The sequence below is a fragment of the Heliangelus exortis genome, chromosome 5 (genome assembly GCF_036169615.1).
Source record: "Heliangelus exortis chromosome 5, bHelExo1.hap1, whole genome shotgun sequence".
NCBI classification, from domain to species: domain Eukaryota; kingdom Metazoa; phylum Chordata; class Aves; order Apodiformes; family Trochilidae; genus Heliangelus; species Heliangelus exortis.
Window position 1 is genome coordinate 11,351,207 of NC_092426.1, and position 14,622 is coordinate 11,365,828.

Consider the following 14,622-nt stretch of genomic DNA (forward strand, 5'->3'; position numbering starts at 1 on the left):
TTATAGTAACTGCCAGTAGGAAAAGGAGACGTGCCTGTGGCTTTCCTTGGGTTAGCTGAGGTCATGTCTACAACTAAAGCACTGGTTCCTAAAGAAGTTTGGCATCTGAATGCATGAAAATCCTAAGCAATACTCCACTCTTTCTATTAAAAATTTTGTAGCTGTTTTTTCTGACAACAATGTTTACAAAACATGACTTTTAATTATTTTTTTCTTTTAAAAAAAATTATAATGCTTAAAGAACGCAAAAGGCTGCCTGAGTCTCCAGTGCTAAGAATCCAGTTACAGGACCCCTCTTGGGCTTCAGAGTACTGCATATGACCATGGTCTACTGCAACTGGCACCTCGTAAACCATTGAGGAAATCCAGGGGAAGCTGATGGGAATAGGGTTATGCTCCTAGTCAAAGAATGGTTTAGAACTTCACTGTTTGGGAGCTTAGAGTTTTGAAGTAACAACTTCATTTCTATTAAGAATGATCTGTATATTTTTATAGTACCATTTAAGTAATTTTTGAGAAACAAAATATTTGTCTTCCAAACAGTGGAGGAAAAACAGAAGCTTCATTTTCTGAAGTTTTCATAAAAACGCATAACCACTGGAATTGTTTTTCTATACATGTTCTCCCAGCAAGTGAGCCTAAATCCCAGCTCACTTATTCCAGTGTATGTTAACAGCAACCTACACGACTAACACACAGGCACACTGATGTAGAGAGCTGTGAAGTGCTGAGAATCTGGCTTGGTGTTCCCTAATGTGGGAGGAAATCTGTATTTAAATCCATATATGAAATGGAAGATATTTTTCAAAACTTTGAAGAAATGTAAGATAAAGTTAGATCCAAATCATACATTTCTATCTCAGCTGATGACACTTCATAGGAAAATTCAGAAAGAAGATGTAGAAGTCCTTTGGTGAATGTATACTGAATTTGTGTTATATAAGGCTTTTCAATTTATTGGTAACTGTTACTAAAGATTTTGAAGTAAATCAAAAAACAACCAGTAAGCCAAATCTACTTTATTTTCAGGAGTCTTGAGCTACCAGTCACATATTTTTGCCAAAGGTGTAATTTCTCTTAGCAATGGTGTAGATGGCTTTAAAAAGTATTTTCAAACTCAATTCTCCCAGATCTCACTTCTATAATGTGAAATTATGTTCAGATATGTATGGGCTAGATTCAGTGATAAATAGCTTACTCTCCTCATAAGATCATGGAATCTGTTCTTTCTGGGCATGTTCAGTATTTCAGTGCAAGGGGTTTGGATGTTTTTTCTTCTTTCTACTTGAATCTGTCTTTAGGAATATCAGAACTTAGTGTAGGTGTGATAAAACACATTTTTGAGAAAAAAAATTATTTCTATAGAGAGAGGCTGATGCAAAGACAGCGTTAGTTGAATGCATATTTCTTTGTAATTCACCCACATTTTAAAGTTTGATTGTCACCCGAGTTAGTTTGGAGTAATCATTAGATGGCATCCCTGGCAGCCATAGTTTCAAAAAAATGTCCAAAATTTCACTTGCAGTGTTACCTATAGATAATGTGTAGTACATTCTGGTGTTCAAAATACCCTTAAAACAGCTATTTCTGGGATGACAGATCCTATCAGTGGAGAAACGTAATTGGTACTACCCAGTTGAAGTAAAAGACTGGTCAGTCTTCTACAGCCACCTTGTCAGTTGTTTCAGGTGAGTGTATAATGCAGAATGATGTGGCAATATAGCTGAATCTGGCTGTATATGTGCCAGAATCACAAGTGCATTGCTGAATATAACAGCTTTTTTCACCTAATGAGCAAAGGCACAGATAATATATGGAGGTTGCCACATACCTCTCTATGTCTCATTCCCACCTTTGGATTTCCTACCAAGTGCTCCAAGTGCAAACTTACATCTGAATTTGATGTACCAGATCCTGCTATCTATTCAAACCATGTCTTTGTAAGCAATATAATATACTTTCTTTACTACCAGCATTTATTTAATCAAGTGGGTCAGGCATATCTGCAATGAAATCACATAGTATCCTCCTTTAAGCCTTTTTGCAGGATCCTGTCTCCTTCAAAGCTCTCTTTTAGAGCTTGTTGGGCAAGCATTATCTTTATGGATTGTTCAGTGCTAAGCACTATTTCTGTGTTCAAAAGTTAGTCATAAACACTGGCCAATATGCTTATAATAAGAGCTTTGCCTGACCCAGTACCTTAATACTGTTCTTTAACTTCTCTTTAACCTTTTGGAAGAGCCTTTGTACTAATCACTAAAGTTTAATTCACCAATCCTTGAACTTTATTCTGGAGTATTGAATTTGAAAATAATGTTTGAAAAGCTCATCTGCTAGTGAGATACTTGACAGGCCATCAGGAATGGAAGAGGGAATGCATAATATTCACTTTTCCTATAGGGCTCATGCATATGGGTAACCTTCTGGCTGGACTTGAATTTCCAAAAAAACCCTACGAAGTCTTGAGGACCTGCTTTAATGTCAGACGCACATGACAGCAGGAATAAGAATGCTGATATTACTGCAGAAAAAGATATTTTTTCAGTAGGATTGGTGAAAGGTAGGGCTAGGGTTTCAGAAGGGAAGGCTGTATCAAGTCTGATTTATTGCTGCAGTTATAAGGGTCCAGAAGGCAGCTGGTGTAGTCATAAGTAAATATTTTATTTTCAGTATTCCAGAACACATCTTCCACTTAAGGAAGGTTTAGGATAAAGCTATGAAACTGGGAAAAAAACATGTCAGAGAGAGTAGCATGGTGTAGGCAGGAGCATATGCTTCTTATTAGGTATTTCAGTACAAAGTCATCCTGTCTCCACATTACATATTCATTTTAGGGCTAGGACTAGAATCAGGTTAACAGAAAAGAAGGTAGAATGCCTTTTATTTCTTGCACTCTGAAAGACTCGAAGAGATAGACTGACAGTTTGCATAATTTAAAACTAACACCTTGTATTTGGATTTACTATACAAACCAGTCACTTTGAATTAATAAATTTTTGGCTTAGGTTTAGGGTGTCATTATGAGCTAAAAGAGATCCTTCATCAGCCAGGATCACTGTTGGATTGTTCAGAACCAGCAGAGCTTAGAAATAACATTTTTTGCTAATGAATCTCACTCAATTTTTCTTCATGAAATAGTCACTTGGTTAGATTTTGGGTTTTGGTTCAAACCAGAAGGATAGTTAAGAAGAAAATGCTCATTGAGCCTAAGTTACCATTGGGCCTGGAATGGGTTCAGGGATATGAAACAGGTTAGTACCATGAAGGGCAAATGCTGTTATTTGGATTTCTTACAGAGTTTGTTCACCTGAGTGTGAAGGGTAGAGATTCAGAAAGACCATTGATGATAGAGCTAGTGCCTTTAAAGCATTTTAGCTGCCAAGATTAGTTCACTGCCCATATATAAAGTAGGAGTATAGCTGGGATTTATCTCATGTTTGGGGAAGGAAAAGGATTGACCTGAAAGTTTAGGATGAGGGATGATATCAACAGCTGCTATTTCATTTTCACAGATATCTGCAGGGATTAATTCTACAATTACATTTCAGGTTAGGTTAGAATTGTTTTATTTTTGAGTGGAGAGAATAAGGCTTGAAGGAGACCTGTTGGGTTCTTTATGATCATCAGGGATAAAACATGTGTTTCACCAAATTCCATGAATTTGTGCAAGGTTTCATTCTAACTATTGGCTGGCTGGCTATAGTCATAACCTTGTGATTGTATGAGAGCTTGGGAACTCAAAGTGCATCATTCTGAAGATGCTATTAGATTCAGTAGTGCTGGTTTTGGTAGAATTACAGATTTAATTGATCATACTTACCTGTAATATATATTCACTCAAGGACTCTAGAGAAACCTGGGAGCTGGGTTGCTGTTTTGTGTAAAAAATTGTTTTGAAGAAACTGTGGACACAGAAATGAATATTGTATGCTGTCAGAGAATCAACATGGTTTTGTAAATGAAGGTCATGCCTCACATGCTAATGGCATAATGGCACACCAAAGCAAATAATCTCGTGGTTAAAGGAATTATAGTGGGTATAACCTACTTCGTTTGTAACTTATCAAAAGCTTTTAAAGAATCTAAGAATACAGATGATAAAATAAAATAAAAAGGTAGAAGTTGACAGTTTTTACTAAGGAAAGAGGTTACCAGTGAAGTTTCTGTGGGATTTGTCCTGGGAACAGCAATGTTCCTGATAGGACTAAATGGTCTGGAACTGAGAGGGAAAAAAATCTTGAGGTATCTTAGTCTGCTGGCAATACTAAGTTAATCTGAATAGAATCATAGAATTGTAGAAGTGTTTTTTTTGGAAGGGACCTTTGAAAATCATCTAGTCCAAGCCCCTGCAGTGAGCAGGGACATTTTCAACTAGATCAAGTTGCTTTGAGCCTGTTTCCAGGGATGGGGTAACTACCACTTCTCTGGGCAACATGTTTCCCTCATCCTAAAACATTTCTTCCTTTATAGGTATGTCTGAATCTACCCTCTTTTATTTTAAAACCATTACTCCTTGTCCTATCACAACAGGTACTGTTCAAAAGTCCTCCTCAGCCCCCTGTCAGATGCTGGGAAACACCACTGTCTGTGTCAGTATTTTTACTGTCTGAGACCACTTGCAGAGAACAAAGTCATTGTATCTTCTGCCATGTGATTTTTTTTAGCAAATAAAAAATACCTGTGCACTAGGATTTGTGTGAAGAGACCTTCAAACTACAATGTCCTTTGAGTTTGCTAATATCAGAAGTTTCCAGGACAAAATATTTTGGAGTCATGATAATAACTTGGTTTAGGGCAACCAAGATATGGAAGACAGCAGAGCACAGAGCTGTTAGAAATATCTAAAGGCTCTTATTCCTCATGAGGTTCAACTGCTTAAGTCATACCCCCAGCAAAAAGTTCTGGGTTTCTTTTCTCCACCAGACACTTTCTATAGTCTGGATGCATGAAGCTTTGTTGCAGTATTTAGCAAACAGAAAGCGGTCATAGCATCAGATGTGTCCTTGGATGCCCTGTGATTTGCAGCAGCAGCAGGAGTGATGATCTTGTATTTAGTATCAGACAATAGCTCACTATAGAATTTCCTAAACTGGAGTTGGCTTCTCACCACCTCCAAAAACCAACCTGACATTTCACAATAGAGGAATCAAATGTCTTTTGGCATCTGATGTCATAGTTGCTTAGAGGCTGATCTCAGAATTTGGCTGTCTTGAGTCACTCTATCTGTACTCAGCTCTGTAAAACAGACAGCAAAAAATGTGACTGTCAGCAGTGCTGTGACCTTTATACAGCATTCATCAGATTGGGTGAAGGCAGAATTGTTATCACTAATTTTAAACAGCTAATAAATACATGCTGCTAATTTTTCTCAATACATGAAGTGAATGAAAGCCTATCATCAGGAGGATGCATCAGACTCCTTCAAAGGAGATCTCATTTTCATTAAAGAACTCAGAAGCAGAATGACAGTGGAACAAGCTCTGACAGAAGTGTTACCTCTGCTGATACTGTCCCACCATGGGGGATGTGTTTGCTGGCTTAAGGGAAGGGGGTTTCCTATCTTCCTTTTGGCATTTTAGCTAGAGGCGTGTTGAGAAGCAAAATAATTGGGCACTGCTGGGTACAAATGTCATGTCTCTAAGGTTTAGGCTGTGCTGAGGAGCTGCTGAATTCTTTAGAAGAAAATATTCTGTATAATGTGCAAGTATAATTAATCTGCCAAACCATTGAGGTAAAACTGGAGTTTCTTTGATGGCTTGTGATCTGGCCACTCTGATCTGCTTGTAATGTGCCATGTTTATCCCTTGTAAGGCCTGGACGGTGTCATAAATCAATTGAGTTCTACTTAAGTAGTATTTGAAAAGCAGTTAAGCTGTAAGTGAATTATGGGTTGTTTTCAGATGGTGGTCATCTGCCACAGATAATTATGTGAGGAAAACAGAGTACAGCTTTGTATTCTGATTCTTTGCTATATACTTGTTTTACCAAATAGTGATCTAAAACATGAAGGTACCTTCAAGAATAAAGTGATTGTATCATGAAGAGGGCTTAGTTTGTTTTTTTGTTTGTTTGTTTACTTCTTTTTTTTCTCTTTTCTCCTTTCTTTTTTCTCTTTCTTTTTTCTTGTTTTTTTTCTTTGTTCTTTCTTCTTTTTTCTTTCTTCTTTTTTCCTTTTCCTTTTTCCTTTTTACTTTATTCTTTTTTCCTTTTCCTCTTTTTCCTTTTTTTCTTTTCTTTCTCTTTTTCTCTTTCTTTTTCTTTTTTTTTTCATTACCCTTTTTAATTCTTTTAATAAACCATATATTAATAAACAGAAAGTGGTGCAAGATTAAGTATTGAATCAAAAAAAAAAAAGTAGAACAATTTTAAGATTTTACAGTTGCAAACTCATTAATTTGATTGTGAGTTGTGTCATGTGTGTTGTTGTCTTTAAAGTCCCAACTATTGGAGACATGCATAATATAAAGAGCGTGTCTTTCTTTTTAATGTCATTATTCTGACTAAAATAGTTGCATAATAAGATTTGAAAACATGAAGTTTAAGAACTGCAGCATGAAAAGATTCAACCAAGTAGTTTTGCCAAACTTTCAGTTTCCAAATCATACTTCTTATCTGAGTTTCCCTCAGGTAGTCTTTCTCCCAGAAACTGAAGTGGTGTAGTTAAATCATGGAGTCTGCATCAATAAAACTGAGGAGTTCTCATCTGTCCCCATTTGAAGCTGGGACTGAGCAAAACTGCAAAGTCTCCGTCTCACAAAGATCACTGTAATTTTTGCACACCTCATACTTCATCATATACACTAAGAACTGGAATTTATCTCTGGAAGAATGAACCTTTCTCAATTATGTCTGGCTTTCCTGTTCTCCATTGTGGAGTATTTATTTATTTCCTGGTGTCAGCTACTGACTCCAATGGGATTAAAGTCCGCAGTCCCTTCTGAATAAAATCCCATCTTGTCATCTGCTGCTGAATCCAAGAGTTATATCACTTGTCTCATGGGCTTCTTATCAATGATTTACTTCAGACTGTTGGTCTTGAAACAGTTTTATTGCACTACATCAGCACCTGTTCTTCCTAATCTGTGATGTGGTTGAAACTGAAGTGCAGATGGCTCTGCAGTCTACTTTGATTTGGATTGATTGCTGATTTAATAATGCAAATATGGCAGCTGAGTATCCGCCTGCCTTTTTCTGGAATAAATATACATAAAGAATCTCTGCATCTGCTAACTTGCTGCAGATTGCTTTCCCTGCAGTGGAGGTTGTTCCAAATGGTCTCAGAAACAGCAAGTGTAGTTGCTTGTGTTTTTCCTGGCACACTGGTGGTATGTGAGGATGTGTTGGTTCTGCTTCCTCTGTTTCTGTCACTGCAGATTATAGGCTGGCCATTAATTTTCCTGTCAAATTGCTGTCTGTAGCACATGTGTTAGATGGCAACTACAGTACATGGCACCTTCATTTCCCATACTATTTGCTTAGTTTGGAGTTTGTGCACTTGTTCTGTAATGCTACATTATGATCTTGTACCTTTCACTGCTCACTATAGCTGCTCTTTCAATAAGTAGCATGTTTCTAAGGCTAGGTGTCTATTGCCCTAAAGTATAAAAATGGTCTTGCTTTTATTCTTTCTAAGGTCCCATGTTCACGCCAAGAATGTGAGCTCTGCAGTATAAACATTTCTTTCTCACTATTCAATGCAAATATTTATTCAGGTAAAGGCAAAACAAAACACTTCTTTGTCTAATGTTCTTTCTGGGCTTATTGAATATTTTGATGATCTGTTCCAGGATTTGGGCATCATTCCAACTGGAGTGTCCTGATGATTTTGCCCCCTCCCCCAGTGTTATAACAATTTTCTCATCTTTCATAAGAAATTCTACTTGGAGGCTTAGTTCTTGCTTTCATGGTATTAGTGCCTGTACACCAAATTTCTCTAAAAATCTGGTAGCTGGCACCACTCCATGCTGATGATTTCTTTTGTTTCTTGCCCATATTTTGTCTCTTTGTAAATTGTGTACCCTTTATTATTATGGATTTCGCAAGATTAACCTCTGCTGTCATCTTCCATATGTCACAAGCTGAGCAGTAACATAAGAAAGTACCACATTTTTAAAGTAAAATGGTTTTGGGTAGAGACAACAGCAACAAAACTGAAGTCTTGTGGCAAGCCAGTCCCCAGATGGCAAAGGCCATGTGCAAGACCTAAGCTACCCATGCTACACAAGTGCCCCTCTAAGCACCAGTGTCCCTGACTTCTCCAGCTTTATTCTGGAGCAAAATCCCAACACCAAGTCAAGATAGCATTTCCCATGGGAACAGACTTATCAAAATACACCTTTAAACCCTGGTGCTGTGCTGGCAGTACTGTGGTGCTCATCAGGTAAAGGGAATGTGCTGTTTCAAATGTGTTGGGAGAGGTGGGACTTGGGTGCAAGGCTGCTGAGCTATTTTTGAGGGGTTTTCCCACTTTTTAACCCTGGATGATTGACTAGTATCTGAGGAGAATGCTCTTGCACATTGTTAATGAAATGTAATAACTCTTTGTTGCAATTCTGTCTATATTTATGAACTCCTATTTCCTTGAATGCTATCAGAAGTGAACATGAGAGGCTCAATGGTTTAATACTCTCTTCAGAACATGGCATGCCTTAGCCTTCTCTTTCCTAATTCCTTTATCCAAATCATCCTCTGTGCTCTCTGGTCGTCCCTGGGACATTCCTGCTGCCTGCTGTATGTGTGCCTGTCTTTTTGCCCTTTCTTATCCTTTGTGTGCAGCTCCTCTGAACACAACCATTGCCTTAAATTTGGACTTAGTCCCCAAGGAAAATTGCAGCAGTTGGTTCTTTTTCTAGGCCTCTGGTTTGGGTCCCGACTTCCAGGTTTTTTTCTATTCAATGGAAGTGTTGAAATCAGTTTTTTACATTTACCCTACAACTTGACACCCAATAAAATGTGACTCTTAAATTCAACTCCACTATCAGATAGCTTTCTGTGCCTATTTATAGATGGTAGTGGGTTTCGTTGTATGTTATTAGGCTGCAGCTCTCCTTTTCCCCATATAAAGTTCTGGGTTTTTTCTACATAGATTCCATGTTTCAGAATAGAAAATAATTGGCTCTTAAGATCATGAAGGGAAGATTTTTGGTTTTCCCAGGTTTCTGGGTGTGGTGCTTGAAATAATCATATTTATTAATTTTAGGAAGACCCTGCAGACATTTGAACTTGACCCCTTTTCCTGCCAGTAACACCTGGCAGGAGAGTTAAATATGTTAAATTGCAGATATATTCAAGATTTATTTTAGCTGAAGCCTGTTTATAAGATGGTTGTGTGCCAAGTTATATCTGGATTAATCTTTTACAGGCAAACACTAAATCAGGGGCAAGGGGTACGAGAAGAAGTGTAAAGGGGAGTGTAATAAAAAGGTTGACAGGCCCTTAGCTGTAATGAAAGTGGTTACAGAGAACTCTATGGTATTAACTTAAGTAATTGCCAGACTCATAAAATCCAGATTTTTCTGTCTGCAAAGCTCCTGGGAGCTTCTGGAGATGAAGAAAATTAAATGTAATGGTTCATATATAATTCAGAATTTTGTTTCTTTTCCTCATTCTCAAAAGAGTAAAAGTGACCTACTTTCTATATGGTGTAGTTTAGTGGGAAATTCCCCCAACTCCCAGGGTTAGTATGCTTGTTCTCTTAAGCAGGTGCTAACTCCCATCTCTGCTTTACTACTGCTGGCATAGCATGTGCTAAATGTGTTGTGACATTCTTTTCTCTCAGTTTACAGTGAAGATGGTTGTGCTTCTTCCCAAATTCCAGTTTTGTTAAGCTTCTGGGATTAATGTAGGATTTAAATTAATTTTCTGTATGTTGTAGTTGTCAACCACAGTAGAAGTATTTAAATAACAAGATCTTCTCTAAGATTTGTGCTTTTTTATTTGCTAAGTTACTGGGAAAAAAAAAAAAAAAAAAGGAAAAAAATGTAAAGGCACCCATATAAAATGACACTACTTTTTGTTTGTTTGTTTGTTTATTTGTCACAATGCATGAATGAAATGGAAAAGAACAATTAGGAATGAACCTGAAACAGCGTAGCCAGTATCAGCTCCTTTGTAAGTCTGGATTGGAAATGTGTAGGCAGCAGGTGCCAGGACTTGCCGGGTGATGGGCCCGGACGGTGCTCGCCCCACCTGTGCCCAGCTGGGGCTGGCCCAGGGGCGCATGCCTGGGATCGGCAGGGTGTGGTTCCTGAGCAGGCTCCAGAGCCAGGCGGATCGAAGTTAGTTCACTGATACTAACCCGAACCAACACGAGCTCGATTGACTCTGTTCGCGAACCGAGCTCGCGCCCACGGCGAGATTCGTCTCACGCAACAGAAATGCAAAGATTTCAATCCAGCAATTTTTTTCCAACCCATCTTTAAAAAAACCTGAGAGGAAATGTGGAAATTGGACTTAAGGTTACCAGTCAAGTCCATTTACTGCACAGCACTACAGAAGGATGCTAGCAAAAGTATGGAATCAAACTGCATTTTGATCCTGCCCTCCCAGAAGAACCAAAGTTTAGCTCACTGAATCCAGTTCTATATAGAAGAAAGAAGAGAAAATTAATGAGCTGATATTCTCCCATCATGGTACTGAACATATTTGCAATTGAGGAGAGTTCTTCTGTTTTTTTCTGAGTATGCTATTTCCATCATGGATGAGTGAAGAATAGGAACATGTTAAACCTCTTGTTCAAATAAAAATTGCATTGACCAGAAAGAGGTGCTAGGATGTGAGGACATTGCTTTGAGATGAGGGAATACACAGTTTAATTATCAGATGTATCTAACAAGCAACAAAAAATCTCATTTCTCACTAAATGAAATTTATCTTTAAGAACAGTTTACATGAAATTAATTGAAAAATAAGCATGGTTCTGTTTACCCATGTTTTCTTTATTTACTTATTTGAAAAATAATCAACTTCTTCCATCTATGGACATTAGACCAGTTAGCCAGGGGACTTGTTAATATATTTTTGTTTTACTTTTGCAGTCCAACAGTTAGGAGTTGGGAGTTTGGATCCAAAGTGAATTTACATATGCAGGACACGTTGTTCAAGGAGATAATACTTACTGTAAACAGGGGTTGCTTAACTGTTGAGTAATACTAGAATAGTTATTTCCAATATTTTGCAAGAAACAATGTTCATGCAATGTTTTACCACTAGCAATTCGTTAGTGGTTTTAATTCAATGCCAAACAAATCTCTAAGGGCTGTAATTTCAAAAATATGGAGTATCAAACATTGGGAACTCTACCGTCTTTCTACTTCTGTAAGGTAAAATATACATGAAAGACAAATTACTTTTCTGCTGTTAATGTTACTCCAAAATCAAAATTATGTATAAATACTCTTGTGGCATAAAAAATATTAAATTATATCCTTTGAAAGGAGACGTATGAGCATACAACTTTCGCTACAGGTTTAAAGAAAAAAAAGATTCTTACAAATGCTTAAAGAAAGTCTTTAGATATTTCTACTGAGAACACAATGAGTTACTTCAGGAAGACAGATATAGTCTGAAGGGGCCTTATTTGACTTCTGGTTTTGCAACAGTGATGTATTTACATTATTGTAAGGTAAAACCTATCAGTACTACAAGCCTACACCTAGCTGAGAAGTAATTTACAAATAAATTATTTGTATAATATATTTAATGCATTGTGATGAATAGATGAATGGAAACAGTTTTAATGTGACTGTAAAGAAATTGTTTGTAAAACATCTCTGGATCTTTCACTTCAGGTTTTATAAATGCTCATAATACTCCTCTACTTAGAGTGTTTTCCTATAGCTTTTTCTTATTGCTAGAAGTTTTCCTTTGAGCAGGAAACCATATGGCCATTTCCTGGTGGACATTTCCTAGTGGAGATGAGCTTTAGCAAACCCAGTTACACAATACTCATCAAATTCTTCCCTTTGAGACAGACACATTCTCATTTTACAAGTGGAGAACTAAGGCATAAGGCAGAATGATGGCCTTTGCAATGTCTTATTGTGATTAAATGGTAGAGAGAAGCTAGAGGTTTTATCTCTTATGCTTTTACTTTCTCTACTGCTGGGCCATTTATATATATATATATATATATATATATGTATCTGTATATATACTTGTATATATATACACATATATGTATAGAGATATTTAGATATCTATATCAAAGGGAGATACAGGCTTGAGGCAAATTTAATAAAACCCAACTTTAATCAGATTTTTTAGTTGAAAATACCGGAGAACAAGCATGAATGTTTTGAAGGGAAAATACGACTTTTCCAAGTTTTCTGCCACCAGTTTCATAAAAGTTCCTCTGCTACTGCAATCCTATTGTCACCACTTTTAAAAAAAATAAAATAAGTTCATCTTGGTCTTACATATGCAAATTCATGTCTCTTTATTTATGTGCTGTAATGCTGTGCCTGCCTAAGTACATACATAGTTATTTTTGTGACCACATCTCCATTGCATTATCTGTCATCAGTTTTCATGGAGTTCCAAACTGATCATTTTTTTGTTGCTTCGTTTTGTTAAGGTAGTCTGAATAAAACTTTAAATGGGCCTTGGGAAGGTTTGCCTCCAATTTGGACTTCCAATTTAAGATATGAGGAATATAAATCTGGCTTTTACTTCAATCTCACCCCCAATTTGCATCCGCTTGTGAAAACAACTATAAAAGTAGGTGTCTTCATAATTTTCTGTTCTCTAACCCTTAAAGTCAAAGTAGGACCAGAGCCCGTATCAGTCAGCCTGTGTTGCTAGATCTCCACCTTCTAATTAAAAAAAGGCAGGAACTATTTAAGGACTTATGTATGTTCAGGTTCCTTAGGAAGTCACAAACCTTATGTTCATATACAGTGGGAGGGATTCCACTGCCCTGGTACCCTTCTTGTGTTTTTTTTAACTTGGGAAGTGCTGGGAGAGAGGCTGAGTGAAGACTGAGGAAAAAAATTGTTGAGAACCTCAGCCTTCCCCTCATCTGTTGTTACTAACTCACCAGTCATGCACTTCAAGGTGTGTGTGTGCATGTTTTCCTTAACTTTCCTTTTTTCATTGCTGTACCTGTAGAATCCCTTGTTGTTTTTCTTCACATACAAAATCTTTTCTTTGGCATGGTGAAAAGAGAGGCTAAATAGAAGGTAAAGGAAGTTACAAAATTAAAAAAGCGGAAATTAGCGTCAAAAGGAAGAGGGATAAAGATGAGGCATTGGGGTGTGCAGAAGTGAAAATAATGCTTCTTTAGAGATTATATATGAGTGAGGGAACAAATAAAACTAGAGTGTAATTCCTTTATTGTGGAGATGAATAGCATGCAAGAACAAGCGAGGGGAAAAGCCCAGAGGAGTGGAGATAAATGAAAGGTTACATTAGGGTGTTATGTCACGGGTGAAATGGTTTTCACACTGATTTACACACATTTTCTTCAGTAGGTTTCATTGTTTACTGCCCTTCAGAAGTGGTAACTTTCTGATGACTGGAAGCCAGAATATTTTGTTCCACGAGAGAAAAATTTGCTGATGGGATTTCATGGACCTATTTTGTGTGCCATTTTTTGTCACCAACCAAGACTTCCTACTGCCTTTAAAACCTGATGTAATGGGAATGATGTAATGATTTATACAGCACCTCCTAAAGGAACACAACATAAGCAAGCTGTACAAATGTTCTACAGAGTTCACCAACACCTGAGGGCAGGAACATTTGGGCATTTTGGAACACTTTGGTTCTAATTCAGGACTAACAGGAACATATCTCTTCTCCAGTTTCCTTTTATTTAGAAAAGAGCATTTTGTATATGAAACAAAAGCATAACCATTAAGAGTAATCTGTGGACTTCTTTAATAAACAGAAGCCTGTAATAAGCCAAGAAGCTCTCACCCAGCATTACATTGAAACTTCATGTCAGGGAAGTTTTCAATGCTTGGAGATTGTTTGGAAGTAAGAAAGCAGAAACTATTCCAACTAAAAAATCATTGTCTTTGCTCTAGCAGATGTTATGAATAGGTATGTTGACACTGCATTCCTAGAATCCAGTGGCAATAAAGTGTCCATATTTGCATTTCTAAACACTTATGAAGAACACACTCTAGAGGAGAGGAGGTACATTCAATATAATCAGTGAAGGTTTTTCAATATCCACTTGATATACCCATAATTTTTCATCATAGTTGAATCAGTACAGATGAAAATTATACATAGAGAATCTCATCAGTGAAGCAAGAAATTGACTGAGCTGAAATACAAACTTCTGGGTTCAAATCCTCCAGATACTTGCTCTCATCTAAGTGCCTGTTAGGAAGTAATATTGTATTAGATTTAATTGCATGGGAGCCAGGTAAAATGAAAATCTGGATTTGAGAATATATGTAAACACTCTACCATATGATGATAAAATAAATTTATTTTGCACGTAGAAAATTATTGGTAGTAAAATTACTTTAAAAAGAGCTTGTCACCTGGTTTTCTTGAGTTGTATGCAAGATTAAAAAAAAAATCTAAAATTGCCTACTTTTCTGTTGAAAATGGGTGACTTTTCCTTTTCTTTCTCTGAAGGTGAGTGTATATGAATGAGATAAGCTAGAA

General features: G+C 37.0%; 1 long non-coding RNA gene across 5 annotated transcripts in view; it reads left to right on the forward strand.

The window, feature by feature from the left end:
- Positions 1–14,622, forward strand: part of LOC139796950 (uncharacterized) — a 228,709-nt gene that overhangs the window by 141,680 nt on the left and 72,407 nt on the right. Inside the window, exon 6 of one of the 5 annotated variants that reach the window (XR_011726222.1) lies at positions 4,531–6,004. The exons of the other annotated variants lie outside the window; for them this stretch is intronic. This is a non-coding gene — a long non-coding RNA (uncharacterized lncRNA). Of the gene's footprint in view, positions 1–4,530; positions 6,005–14,622 lie in introns of those variants that run through there. 5 annotated transcript variants of the gene reach the window in all.